Genomic DNA, 15,624 nt, shown 5'->3' on the forward strand with positions numbered 1-15,624 from the left:
TTTACGGAGGTCACAAAGTGTCAGTTTGATTTTCAAATTATATAGTGAAACCTACCAAAGACCGTTGAAAAGACAATAAGAACCCCTGGTCTTTCAATGTCGAATATTACCATTAAGACAACATAAAACAAAAGCAGTTGAAATTATTTTATAAACGATAAACACTCAAATTCCATCTTCACCTACGTTACTATCGCATTTATAAGTGACTAGCAAAGTGTGATTTATTTGTTCGTATATTGATTAGTAGTCGAAAGAAAATTTAAAAGTTTAAAATTACAAATCGATTGAAAGATATCATTTTAAATGTACAACCATTATAACTACATTGTGTTCTAAAATTCGTAGATAGACTTGAGGTTTTATTTTGGACAGTTTGATGACATGTCCTGTAGTGAGGAAAGTGAGTCAGACGTAGAGGATGTAAGTACGGAGTTCATTATTCATACTTTTCCTTTTCTAATTTAAGAAATGAATTGTTACCCTTTCTGATCTTTCAATCTTCATAATGTTTAGCAAATAAAAATATTTCTGGTAAATTATTAAGCCAGGGATTTCGCTTCCACAAATAACTTAAAACCTTCACTAAATTCTTCCATAGACATAAAGATTTGGTTTTAAAATTTGGTTGTACCTGTAAAAAACTTATTTTAAACGGGATAGCACATACTCATTTTTGCGAAAATGTTGTTTACCGTAACCGAAAATTTAGAAACGATCCTTGTAAATTTATCGATCCTTTAAATAAACCTATTATAAAAGGTTACCAATTCAACACTGTAATTAGATCATTGAATATTGTTTTGATTGGTATTAATATTGATTTTGTTATCAGTAAAATAAAAGCGAACTAAATATATTGTTATATACATATACACTTTCATGGATCTACAATATGTCGATACCTGTATCTTGGTATTGCACAAAGTCATGTTTTTTTGCATTGTTTATGACGTCTTTACACTAAATTCATTAGATGTTGGATGTGTATTGATTGATTAGATGTATGATTTTATTTGTAGTTGTTAGTGGCTTTGAACTAGCTGTCAGTATCTTTGAGTACTCTCAGATCAGTACTTAGTGTCTTTTTGTTGTTGGGATATACAAGTACCCGGCTACGTCCACTCTGTGTTTTGTTAGATGTATTTCTATTTGTATCCATCTGAAGAGTCAAGCATTTTTTAATAACTTTTATAGTTTGTTCTTATGTTGTACTGTTACACCACTGTCCCAGGTTAGGGCGAGGGTTGGGATCCCGCTAACATGTTTAACCCCGCCACATTCTGTATGTATGTGCCTGTCCCAAGTCAGGAGCCTGTAACTCAGTTGTTGTCGTTGGTTGATGTGTTACATATTTGTTTTCGTTATTTTTTCGTACATAAATTAGGCCGTTAGTTTTCTCGTTTGATTTGTTTTACATTTGTTATTTCTGGGCCTTTTATAGCTGACTATGTGGTATGGGCTTTGTTTATTGTTGAAAGCCGTACAGTGACCTATAGTTGTTAATTTCTATGTCATTTTGTCTCTTGTGAAGAGTTGTCTCATTGGCAATCATAACACATCTTCTTTTTTTATATTATCGACACCAATAAAATGACTATTTTGCTTTTTCTCTCAAATGTACCCTAAGACAAGCAACCGGAATAACAATTTATTTAGTTAGGTGAGGATAAACATTATCACTTGAAAACATTTTTACACTTGATTTTATTGCTCCTATAAACAATCATAATCCAAAGCATTTGACACTTTTTCATATTTATTTATTTATTGCAAAGCATGTCAATCTGTGTTTCTATGTTTTGATCAATTAGTGCATTATTTGTATACTATTTATTTGGAGACATAATTGTTAAAGCAATTTTGCCTGTGTCTGGATATTATCTATTTATTGCAAGTGTATGCTATTGTTATGTGATGATATATCGGAAAAACTGTTCTTTATAGAATATAGACCTAAAAATGCATATAAAATATTGACCCATTTTTTTATTTTGTTTTCAGATAGCAATGATACAAATGAGTTTACCTATGGAGACTTCCTACAAACAGATAGATCAGAATTTTATCAATGAGACAATTGAAAAAAGGCGTTTGTCGGTATTTGCAGAGCATGATTTAGTGATAAAAATAGCAAACACAAAACTGCACGTGAACAAGGATCAGCTGATTGCTGAGTCGCCAGTGTTTGAAAAAATGTTAGCAAAACAATCCAAAGAAGAAGAACAACAGGAAATAGAATTGGATGGAAAAAACCTTAATGATTTTGTGGACTTCCTAAGGTGTACATTACCTGGAACTGATGAACAAGTGACAGGTGGATAATTCTCTCTCCCTTCTTTTATTCTTCTCTCTCTCTCTCTCTTTGCTTTCAATGTACACTTCATTCTATGTCTGCCCCTTGTAACACTAAATGCTACTTAATTCATCATGTCAACCTGACTTTATCTGCAGAGGTAACGAAAATACCTTCAGATAATCGCCTACTGTTGACAAGAAAAGTAGCACGAAATCCTAGTAAATTACGCTGGTCGACGTCACGATCGGTATTATTATTATTAATAATAATATTATTAATAATAAAAATAATAAAAATAACATTAATTAAAAACCTATTGATCAGAGAACAATTGAAGGTCTTTCCATAAAAAAAATCGTGTATTTTGATATGAAAATATTCAAATCGAGTCTAAAATGTTATTTCCAGAGTTTGATGACATCTTACTGTAAGCTGATTCCAAAAAATATATTGTTTCTTTACAAATGTTTCTAAATAAGGGAGATAATTTGTTACTTCCGGTTTGAAAAATGTCAATTCCGGTTTCATTTGATAGTTTACGTGACACTAATTCCAAAAATATATGGTTCTATATACTTTTACATTAAAAAAAAACCAAAGATAGCTACTTCCGGTTTACACGGGTCACTTCTAGTTTCTTTTTAAAGGTCATATGCTATGCAACCTAATGCACAAAGTCCCAAAGCTTTATCATGCATACATATTAAGTAAAAGCAAAGGTCAAAGTCTAGAACGTCAAATTAACTTTAGCTCAATTTCAAGGTCATAAACCAAGGACCTCAAATCAAAAGACCTTAGGTGTTAATTATATTTGGTCAATGGGTTGTATCATCATCATACGCATATTTTTAAATAAAAAAGAGGAGAAAACTCTAATTTAATGTAAACGTACCCTTTAAACCAATATGTTTGTGTTACGACATGTCGAAAGAAACGTGTTCTTTGTTAATGCAAGTCCCTCCTATTACTACCCAACCAAATTTGGACTGTTTTGCATATCGAGCTCTTACTGATCCTGTGCGCTGGTCATGGTCATGGTGTGCATCTATTAGGTCTATTTAAAGAAAAACTGGATTTATATAATTATGTTTTTGATTAAGGGACAATACAATTATTTGATGATGAAAGTCGAGTATTGTACGATTGTTTACTATTTGTAGGCAAAATAAGATTTGATAAATAATTTGCAACCGGTTTATGTTTTGATTGATACATAAATAATGACTCGTGGTAAAGTGTTTGTTTCATTTAAATCGATTCAAGACTTTTGAACAGCGGTATACTACTCTTAATAAGCATGGTTGGTTATTTTGATGTTTATTTCTACCCCAACCAACTGTTTTGCGTATCGAGCACTTACTGATCATGCGCGCTGGTCATATTCATGGTGTGCATCTATAAGTTTCTTCCAATTAAACGTAAAATTTGGCAATAATCGGTGGTAGCCTTTCTGTGAGTTCTATTAAGTGCGAATATGCTTTGTGAATTCAGGATAAGGAAATTCGTCTCTATTATCGGGAATGTGGTCACCTTCTATGAATACATGCCAACCAAATCTAATACATGTAATAGAACCATAAAATGACTCCAGGACGACATATCTTGCTTTTGCTCTAATGAGACAACTCTAGATCTGTAATTCAAGCGTGACATGATACCAGTTGCTTTGGTCGTCATTATTTCTATATATTCGGTTATGTTTGTTCTAGTTGTTTCTGTGATATACATTCACACATAGTATTTACCGCGATTAAGAACATTTACAACTTATGTGTGCATTGCATTCTCGACTTCTCTGCGTGGTAGACTCGCAACACTTGTAACAAACATTGTTTTGTCTCGATACACCTTTGAGTTCATCTAATAACTTGGCTCAGAACGTTCAACTTTAATTTAACGAATCTTGATATCATGCAGAATACCAATACTTTGCTTGCTGGCATATTCAGATTGCTGCTCAACTGCTGTTTTATGAGCACTATCTGTAACTGGTGTGACTCTCGGTCCAAAGTTGAACCCAGGATCATTCTTTATATGTTTGATTTCCCTGATTAACATAGGGAATTCTGTAAAAGATTGGAAGGCAACATCGCAGTTTAATTTGTATCTAGATGACCTTGATCTCTATTTTTACTGAAGTCCACGAACAAATTTGACAATAGTAGAGATAATTCCAGACGGAGAGACAAAATAGACAATATGGTTTTACTGATGGAATATCGGACAATTTGTTAAGACGTTAAAATGTTTATATATGAGAGGTGCCTCTAACATTTCAGGAGCACTACACTGCTGGTCAAGTCTCTTCCATGCCTTTGTATGCCTTTTGTTGGGTTGTTGGCATGCGACGCAGTTATGCTAATGACACGTTTGGCAGACTCTGCTAAGCCACATTATCAGTAGATTTATCTGTTCCTAGTCTTAAATTTTTAACTCGTATATGAGTTCTTGAAAATTGATTTCCATCAGTGAAAGGATTCAGCCCGGTTGTCAAAATTTGTTAATCGGGAAAACAGCAGTATTCGGTCCTGCATATGTCATCCTAGCCTTCCTTCCCCTAAAAATCAAATGGTAACTCCCTTATCTCCGATCTCCGGTGTCGAATTTATGTACTGGTATGCAGCGGGCTAGGGATCTCCTCTGAAACTCTCCGTTTTTTATGTACAACAGGGATCTCCTCTGATACACCCTGTTTTTGCATGCTTGTCACCGTTCCAAGGAATGGGAATAAAGTCACTACTGGTTACTAAGCACCTGCAGGCAAGACAGGTGTTTGGGATGGCAAGTTCAAAGCCATGGATTGAACGATTGGTTCTTCGAGAAATAAATCCGTCACAGCAGAAGTTGTTTTTTCCACTTGCTTGCCCGTCTCTTCCTGTACATTAATTTGGTCTAGATGCATGTTGTTTGACGAAATATTGCACAAGTTATAGAAGGTCTTCAGTTTCGTTTGAAAGATTGCCCTATGCTTGGCTATCGTCGTACTCTACGAAACGGTCATCGACTGTGTACCGCAAGAAGGTTGAACTTATTATTCGGCTCACTTTTTTGCCGGTTTACACCTGCACTCTCGTATTTCATATTAGTACTCCTACGTATGGCGCCCTGTTTTGCTAGGAAAGGTTCCTGGTCCATTTCGGCTTTGACTTCAGTTTGTCTGGACATAGTTTTATCCTCTAATATTGCCTCCTTATGAAGGACCAGGTCATATTTTTATAACCAAAGACTACTTTTGATTAAGCAGCCTCTGCATTTTATCGATTCCTACGTGTTAGGCTAGGCATGTCAGAAACTTTGGAACTTCCGCTTTGTGAGGTTTCCGTACCCTTTGATGTCTTCGTTTTAGTGGTTTCGGTTTTTGAGGGCGACGAAATGCTCGTGTAGCCATCATCTTGTCCGCTTTATACATTAAATATCTGTTGATAGATTACATGTGTTAATGTTCAAAAGACTTCCAACAGCTCCAACGTTTTGGTCTTCGTCGAAAAATTCAGGTACTCATTTGTAAGCCTTCTCTAATTAGTGCAGGCTTGTACAACTTTACGTACTTTATACTGACATGTCTCGATTTCCCCAGAAAATTAAATGTCGTTCATTTAACAGGTGTTGAAATACTGGAGCAAACGGTGTAATAAAATAAATCTCCCGATGTAAGATTTCGATCCAGTGCGAGTTGTTCTGGATAATTCATCAGTTCAATAATAAACATTGAATGTGAAACAGAAAAGTACTTCATGACGTGTTCGTGCAATTACTTATAAAACTAATGATTATGATTAAAATTTTGGTGTGTTGAAAAAAATGAAAAAAATGATGTCAAGTTCGACATAGATGATTTTGCATTTTGTTTTGCTGAATGTTTTCTTCCTATTTTTAACTAAATTCACCAAATGTATTTGTGATAACTTAATTTATTATTACAGATAAAACAGTGCATTTGGTCACTCCGCTTGCAGATGAATATCAGACAACGAAAACGCTACAAAAGGCAATTTCCTTACAAACAAAAGCAGACAACTTGGTGATAGAATTAGTTCTCAACAGGTTATCTCAAATATTCTACAGGCTGAATCATACAACCTTACATCGTATCTAGACGAATCAATAGCAATAGCGTCGAGGAAACTGTTTAGTCGATTGGTAGATAATCCAAAATTTAAGGAAATTAGTTCTGTAACCAGAATGAAAATTGCATTCAAACGTTGGAGCGACGTAGATCGAGTTTTTGAATCGTCTGGTAATCTTCATGGTATAACAGAAAGTATCGACTTTTACAAACCTTACCAAATGCCAGTATTTGCACCACCACCAAGGCCAATGGGTTCATATCAAGCGAGGCCTCCAACGGGGTCGTCTGGTTTTTCTTTTGGCGGACAAAGTGGCAATGTGCCAACACCAGACTTAAATTTAAGCCTTATACAATTCATTCAACGTAATTAACTTCAATTGCAATACAAAAAATAGTACATGTTGTTGCTTTGAAATACCAAGATCAGATTTTTAGTTCATCTTAAATAGCTTAAAACATGTAAAAGTAAAATAAAAAAAGTATATCAATTTTATGTTATTTGATGTCGTAACCAAAAAATATAAAATAACAACAAAACAGAACTCCGTGAAAAAATCTAAACGGAAAATCCCTTATCAAATGCCAAATCAAAAGCTCTAACATATCACACGAATGGATAACAACTGTCATATTTCTAACTTGGTACAAACATTTTCTTCTGCAGAAAGTGGTGGTTTGAACCTGGTATTGTAGCTAACTAAACCTTGCACTTGTATGATAATGTATTTTATGATAACTGTCTGCAGAGCAGTTATTTCGAATTACATGATGAATATTAACATAGAATTTAAACAACTTGATGACGATGAAATGTAAAATAATCTATATATATAATAAATTGGCCTTGGCCTTGTGTGTTTATTTACGACTTATGGGTTTGAATGTCCTATGATATCTTTAACCTCACTTTTCCATTTTTAAGAACTGTCAATTAGTATTAATTATATAACATCATACACTTTGTCAACCTCCACCTTATTATAAACTGTTTTACAAACGAAAAAAACCTTTGTAAGCACTTGGAGTGTATACACGATTTTAGAAAATAGGGGAATGTTCAGCACTGTAAGCAATTTTATATTTTTTTGTTTCAAGTAAATTATCACACTTGTTTCATTGGTTTCGATATATTTTGGTATACAAATTTACTAGGCCCTAAAGTACACAACATTTATTGAATCCAAAATATGCAACAAAGAAGGTTCCACATTCGACACAATATACAATAGCCATTCACTTCATATTACAATAAATAATTGATTCGTCATTAACAAAACCAGTTTATAATGAAGCATTAGCTAAAAAAGAAACTTAAACTAATAGATCAACGACAACAATGAACAGTTCATCAATAAATAAAAATAACAAAAATACCGAACTCCGATGAAAATCCATAACGGAATGTCCGTAATCAAATGGTAAAATTAAAAGTTCAAACACATCAAACGAAACAACTGTCATATTTTTGGCTTGTTACAGTAATTTTTTATGTACAATATGGTGGATAAAACCTGGTTTTCATAGCAAGCTAGAATACAATTATATAGATTTCAATTATTAAATTATCAATCAAATAAATCAAATGATCTTCCATTTCTAAATTGAAAAAAGTAAATTAACAAAAGTACTGAACTCCGAGGAAAATTCAAAACGGAAAGTACCTAATCAAATGGCAAAATCAAATGAAAAAACACATCAAACGAATGGACAACGACTGTCATTTTTTGACTTGGTACAGGCATTGACTGTGTCTTGTACATTTTTTTCAGATAAAATGAATACTACACTGACGAACTACAAATACCTGATTAGCAAACTTTTGGTTTATAAATGTGTCATGAATTGTTTTCTTAAGTTTCTATATTGAAGATTTTTTTTTCTCAAATATTTAGTATGATTGCAATATCTTTTTGTATGTGATGATTTGTTTTGGTTAGTTTCTTTTTATTTCTTATAATGTTAAAATGTTCTTATTTTATAAATTGACAAAGATGGGTATAATTAAGGTCTTTCCTTTTACTAAAGGGAAAGACCTTACTGTATTTCTTCTGATTATTAGGTCTTTCCACTTTTCCGTGGAAAGACCTATTGGTTTTCTTCTGATTATTAGGTCTTTCCACCTTTCCGTGGAAAGACCTATTGAATTTGTTCTGATTATTAGGTCTTTCCACCTTTCCGTGGAAAGACCTATTGAATTTGTTCTGATTATTAGGTCTTTCCACCTTTCCGTGGAAAGACCTATAGGTTTTGTTCTGATTATTATTATTTTTCTTCTTCCGCCTAAATTTTTTTCTTGCGTAGTTTTGTTGTTTCAAAAGATGTCGCTTAGATATTTAGAATATGATATCATATAGTTTATACGCTTTAAATATTGACAACTGGGTAACAAAATACTTTACGTTGTAAGAGTTACCTCCCCAAACACAGTTTTTCTTGTGGCCACTACTCCTTCACAACCGTAAAAGATTACGACAAATTTATTTTACCAAATTGCTCGTTACATCTGCAGGATTAGGATTTTAATTTAAACAGAAGCTATCCGGAGACTCCATATGAGAGTTATTTCCCCTTATGTATTTGATATAAGTAATTTGCATTTCTAACTGGTAAACCATAAGTGATAAAAACCTAGGGTCTTTTGATTTGACATCCTTGGTATAAAAAGATGAAAATTAGGTCAAGGTCAAAAGTCAAGGTCATATTCTAAATTTTGATTTTGGCTTTTTATGGCTTATTTTCAAACACTGAATAACATATTGACAAGTTATTTTTACAAAATTGTTAGTTGCGACATGTCGTTACTTATATATTTTGGTTGAAAAGGTATGTAGACAATTAATGGGAATTTTCGCCCATCCTTTATTTAGAATTACGCGTAAAGTGATATTACTCATTAACCAAACATATTAAAGGCCGAGGGTCTTTTGATTTAAGGTCCTTGGTTTGTGACCTTGAAATTGAGGTCAAGGTCATAGGTTAATAAAACGTTCTAGATTTTGACCTTTGTTTTAAATTCATATAAATACATCAGAAACTAACATTTTAAACTGATTTTTAAGATTTCAATATCAAAATAGATCTTTACTAGTGGAAAGACCTTCAATTGTTCTCTGAACAATTGGTTTTTAATTATTATTTTTTTTTTTTTTTTTTTTCTTCCGCCTAATTTTTTTCTTGCGTAGTATTGATGTTTCAAAAGATGTGGCTTAGATATTTAGAATATGATATTGTAAAGTGTATGCGCTTTTAAAACTGACAACTGCGTTACCAAATACTTTGCGTTGTAAGAGTTATCTCCCCAAACACTGTTTTTCTTGTGGCCACTACTCCTTCGCAACCGTAAAAGATTACGACAAATTTATTTTACCAAATTGCTAGTTACATCTTCAGGATTAGGCAATTCATTTGGACCGAAGCTTTCCAGAGACTCCATATGAGAGTTATTTCCCCTTATGTAAATGATATAAGTAATATGCATTTCTAACTGTAAACCATAAGTGATAGAGACCTAGGGTCTTCAGATTTGAGGTCCTTGGTCCTAAAAAATGAAAATGAGGTGAAGGTCAAAGGTCAAGGTCATGTTCTAAATTTTGATTTTTGCTTATTTTCACTGATTTTCAAATACCGTATGACATATCGACAAATAATTTTTCATAAATTGTTAGTTGCGACATGTCCTTACTTGTATATTTTGGTTGAAAGGGTGCGCAGATAATAAATGGGAGTTTTTTGCCCATCTTATATTTAGGTTTACCCGTAAAGTGATATTACTCTTTAACCAAACATATTAAAGACCTAGGGTCTTTTGATTTAAGATCCTTGGTTTGTGACCTTCAAATTGAGGTCAAGGTCATAGGTTAATAGGACGTTCTAGATTTTGACCTCTGCTTTAAATTGATATTAATACATCATAAAGCCATAGGAACTAACATTTTAAACTGATTTTTCATATTTCCATATCAAAATAGATCTTTACTAGTGGAAAGACCTTCAATTGTTCTCTGAACAATTGGTTTTTAATTATTAGGTCTTTCCACCTTTCCGTGGAAAGACCTATTGAATTTGTTCTGATTATTATTATTAGGTCTTTCCACCTTTCCGTGGAAAGACCTATTGAATTTGTTCTGATTATTATTATTATTATTTTTTTTTTTTTTTCTTCCGCCTAATTTTTTTTCTTGCGTATTATTGATGTTTCAAAAGATGTCGCTTAGATATTTGGAATATGGTATCGTATAGTTTATACGCTTTAAAAATTTACAACTGTGTAACAAAATACTTTACGTTGTAAGAGTTATTTCCCCAAACACTGTTTTTCTTGTGGCCACTACTCCTTCGCAACCGTTAAAGATTACGACAAATTTATTTTACCAAATTGCTCGTTACATCTTCAGGATTAGGATATTCATTTGGACCGAAGCTTTACGGAGACTCCATATGAGAGTTATTCCCCCTTTTCCCTTAAATTAAGTGATATGCATTTCTAAATGGTAAACCATAAGTGATAAAGACATAGGGTCTTTAGATTTGGGGTCCTTGGTCAAAAATAATAAAAATGAGGTCAAGGTCAAAGGACAAGGTCATATTCTAAATTTTGATTTTGGCTTATTTTCATTTATTTTCAAATACCTTATGACATATCGACAAATAATTTTTCATAAATTGTTAGTTGCGACATGTCCTTACTTGTATATTTTGATTGAAAGGGTGCGCAGACAATAAATAGGAGTTTTTGCCCATCTTACATTTAGAATTACGCGTAAAGTGATATTACTAATAAACCAAACATATTAAAGACCTTGGGTCTTTTGATTTAAGGTCCTTGGTTTGTGAACTTGAAATTGAGGTCAAGGTCATAGGTTAATATGACGTTCTAGATTTTGACCAAAATAGATCCCAAACACTGTTTTTCTTGTGGCCTAGTACGTTCCCCTGAGCAACTACAACGACTACATTTTTTGTTAAGAAGTTTATTCATTTCCTTGTTCAAAGGTATTATTGTCACGTCAGTTGTAATGTAGTTCGATGAAATGATAAAGCCAGCGGTATGTACATTGTCGTTCAATATGATCGCCATAGACATGTATAAGTTATACGGTAAAACTTTAAGACATCCATCCTTAAGAAAGTTTTAACGTATAACTTATACCATTTTCTTGTCATCGACTGATTGGTTTTCTCATTTTATTTACTATTGACCTTTGGTTTTCGGTACTGTTTACGAAAGAAATGTAAACAATTACATCAACAACTTCAAGATATAAATTAAAATTGTTTTTCACAGTGTTCCCAATATAGTAAACTATAATAAAAAAATATCCACAAAACTCGTCGAAAAAAATCGGTAAGCATTAGTCATCATAATGATATTGATAATCCTTTTAATATGATGTATGATTCTTTTCTATTCTGAAACTATTACATGAAATGTGAATACATAAAATACTGTAAGAAAACCATATTCAATATATTTAAGATGAAATGTATTCGAAATATGTAAGTTGAGTGTTATGCTATATAGTTATTTGTGTTTGACAAGGTGCTCGAGACGAACAAATACAAAAGAAATGGTGAATCGATAAACATTCCGAAATGATCCTTTTTAAAACATACAAAGGTTATCTCATAATATTTATGATTAAAACATACTTATTATCCTTTACCGCTGTACATGATGGAAAATATATACAATACAAAAAAAAAAGTTTTGATTGATCAATGTATTTTAATAAATGATATATTTAAAAAAAAAAGTAAAATAACAAAATTACCGAGGAAAATTCAAAACGGAAAATCCGTAATCAAAAGGCAAAATCAAAAGTTAAAATACATAAAACGAATGTATAATAACTGTAATATATCTGACTTGGTACAGGCATTTTCTTATATAGAAAATGGTGGATTAAACCTGATTTTATGGCTAGCTAAACCTCTCACTTGTATGACAGTCGCATACAATTTCATTATATTGACAACGATGTGTGAACAACATACATAATAGTAAAAAGGAGTCAAAAATAGGATTATAGCGGTCAACATTGTGTTATAATCTTAATCAATATAAAAACACACAATTATGCAACAAAGAAACACAAAAATGTATTTATACAAAACACATTAGCAAAAATGAAAGAAAAGGACACAAATATTCACCATAGCACAATAACACAATGACGTCAAATGGATATATCTTTAAACAGACTAAAAAGTAAAAGTATTATTCATCAAGTCAAATAATAAACAGTAAATTTAAAGTATTATGCAAAAAGTCAAATAAAGTAAAAATTTAACAATTTTACTTATATACCAAAGTTTTTGTGATATAGGGCAACCAAATTTACTTTTGTTACATGAATCACCCTCTGTATGATTTTTACAAAGACTTGTACTTAAGATGATAAAAAAAAGTAATGTAGCTTTGGCATAAATACGAAAAATCTTGGTGCATTGCTGATATGTTTCATGAGTATAACATCATGCCATAAGTGTCAAAACTTACTCTTAAAGCTAAGAACCTTATTTTTCTATTCAAGATTTTTTAAACGTCCAGTTAAGTCAAGTTGGAAGTGACAAATGTCAATTTAGAAATAAGAAGTGTAATGTTGGAAGAAAGAAATGCCATCGAGAAAATAAACTCATGTTAGATTCAAGGATTAAAATTGTATAAGCCAGAAGCGTGTTTTGTGTACGAAATATTCATCAGTGACGCTCCAATCCAAATATTCATATAGCCAAATAAAGTACGAAATTGAAGAGCTTTGGGGACACAAAATGTTTAACTGTTTCGCAATATACATCTAAAATGGAATATTCTAGTAGCTTATAAAGTTAACTTAACATTGGGAAATGTCCCCATTGAACGGAGATATAATGAAATTTAACCTCTGAAATATCGTATAATAGAGGGACATTCAAACTCATTAATCGAAACAGACAACGCCGCTGCTAAAATTGATAAAGACCAGTAGACAATCAGTAGTACACAAAACACAACATAGAAAACTAAAGACTGAACAGCACGAACGCCACCAAAATATAGGGGTTATATCAAATACATATATATAAACGGGGAGATATGTATTCCATATACAAGCGCTGCTGAAATGTTGCTACACAATTCGGAAGATGAAGTCATCATATTTAAAGCATAATTGCTTTTTCGTGGATCTTGTTTTTATTCTAGCCAGCGCCATATCGGGATTCACCAGAACACTCGGATACAAAACTAGATGGGCTTGACACTGATGTATGTATAGAAGAAGAGAAAAACCAAAAGCGTTAGTCTGCATTCGCTGAGCATGATTTGGTAATTGAGATAGCAAACACAAAGCTACACGTCAATCAGGATCAGGTAATTCCAGAGTCACCAGTATTTGAAAAAATTCTGAAATCAAAATTATAAGAAAAGGACGTAGAATTAGAAGGAAAGGACATCAAAACTTTTGTAGACTTCCTAAGGTGTACTTTGCCAGGATTTGACGAGGAAGTTACAGGTAATACATCTCTTCTGTCTTTATTAGGTCTTTCCACTTTTCTGTGGAAAGACCTATTGTTTTTCTTCTGATTATTTTTTTTTTCTTCCGCCTAATTTTGTTCTTGCGATAAACATTTGTTTCGCAATATGTCGCTTAGATATTTTGTATATGATATCGAACAGTTTATGCGCTTTTGAAATTTACCCTGCGTAAACGAATACTTTTCTTTGTAGGAGTTATCTCCCCAAACACTGTTTTCCTTGTTATGGCATCTCCTTCGCAACCGTTAAAGATTATGACAAATTTATTTTACAAAATTGTTCGTTACATCCTCAGTAATTTTTTGCGTATTTGGATCGAAGCGATTCGAAGAAATTTTATAGGAGTTATCTATCTTTTCGGAATAAATTTGTCGGTATGTTTTTTTAACTCATAAACCGTTAACCGTATAACCCTGGAATGTTTTTATTTGAGTCCCCTGATTCCTAACTTAGAAAATTAGGTCAAGGTCAAAGGTCAAGGTCATATTTTAGATTTTCATATGTCTTTGATTTCCCTATAACTCTTGAACGGTTATAGATACAAAAAAATTAAGCAGTGAAAAATGCTTGGTACTTCAAGGGGCAACTTTTTTTACATTATGACTATATTGATTTTACCATCATGTAAGGGACATAACTCCCATCGATGGTTTTTAAAAGGCCATTTTTAGGCAAAACTCTTAAACAAAAGGTCCTTGACCCATAGGGTCTTTTGCAATGACCTTGTGGAGCAATGACCTTGACGAAGGTTACAAGGTCAAAGGTCAAGGTCATCAAATTATGTGGTTTTGGCACTATTTAAACAGTTTTATGTGTGTTTCAATTTCAACCAACCAACCAACATACCAACCAACCAACCAACCAACCAACCAACCAACCAACCAATCAATCAATCAATCAATCAATCAATCAATCATGATCATGATCAATCAACCAATAATGATCATGATCAATCAATCAATCATGTTTCCGTCTCATGTGTTTAATATAGGGTCCAAGATCTTCTTTGTGTCTTTTTCCGTGTTTCAATTGACCCTATCCAATGTGTTTAACCAACCAACTAACCAACCAACCAACCAACTAATCAATCAATCAATCAATCAATCAATCAATCAATCATGATCATGATCAATCAATCATGTTTCCGTCTCATGTGTTTAATATAGGGTCCAAGATCTTCTTTGTTTCTTTTTCCGTGTTTCAATTGACCCTATCCAACGTGTTTAACCAACCAACCAACCAACCAACCAACTAATCAATTAATCAATCAATCAACCAATCAATCAATCATGATCATGATCAATCAATCATGTTTCCGTCTCATGTGTTTAATATAGGGTCCAAGATCTTCTTTGTTTCTTTTTCCGTGTTTCAATTGACCCTATCCAACGTGTTTAACCAATCAACCAACCAACCAACCAACCAACTAATCAATTAATCAATCAATCAACTAATCAATCAATCATGATCATGATCAATCAATCATGATCATGATCAATCAATCATGTTTCCGTCTCATGTGTTTAATATAGGGTCCAAGATCTTCTTTGTTTCTTTTTCCGTGTTTCAATTGACCCTATCCAACGTGTTTAACCAACCAACCAATCAACCAACCAACCAACCAACTAACCAACTTATCAATCAATCAATCAATCAATCAATCAATCAATCTGTATGACTGTTTAATCATGACAGTTTATTGAAGGAACAAACTCTCAATTATTCAAGAAAAATTGAAAT

General features: G+C 32.6%; 1 long non-coding RNA gene across 1 annotated transcript; it reads left to right on the forward strand.

The window, feature by feature from the left end:
* The first annotated feature begins 264 nt into the window (after window positions 1–264).
* LOC143046602 (uncharacterized) lies at window positions 265–7,229 on the forward strand. The gene is made up of 3 exons (XR_012969178.1): window positions 265–423; window positions 2,005–2,317; window positions 6,223–7,229. It is a non-coding gene; the product is annotated as an uncharacterized LOC143046602 (long non-coding RNA).
* Window positions 7,230–15,624: the final 8,395 nt, after the last annotated feature.

Source organism: Mytilus galloprovincialis, chromosome 9, assembly GCF_965363235.1.
Source record: "Mytilus galloprovincialis chromosome 9, xbMytGall1.hap1.1, whole genome shotgun sequence".
In the NCBI taxonomy this organism is placed as follows: Eukaryota; Metazoa; Mollusca; class Bivalvia; order Mytilida; family Mytilidae; genus Mytilus; species Mytilus galloprovincialis.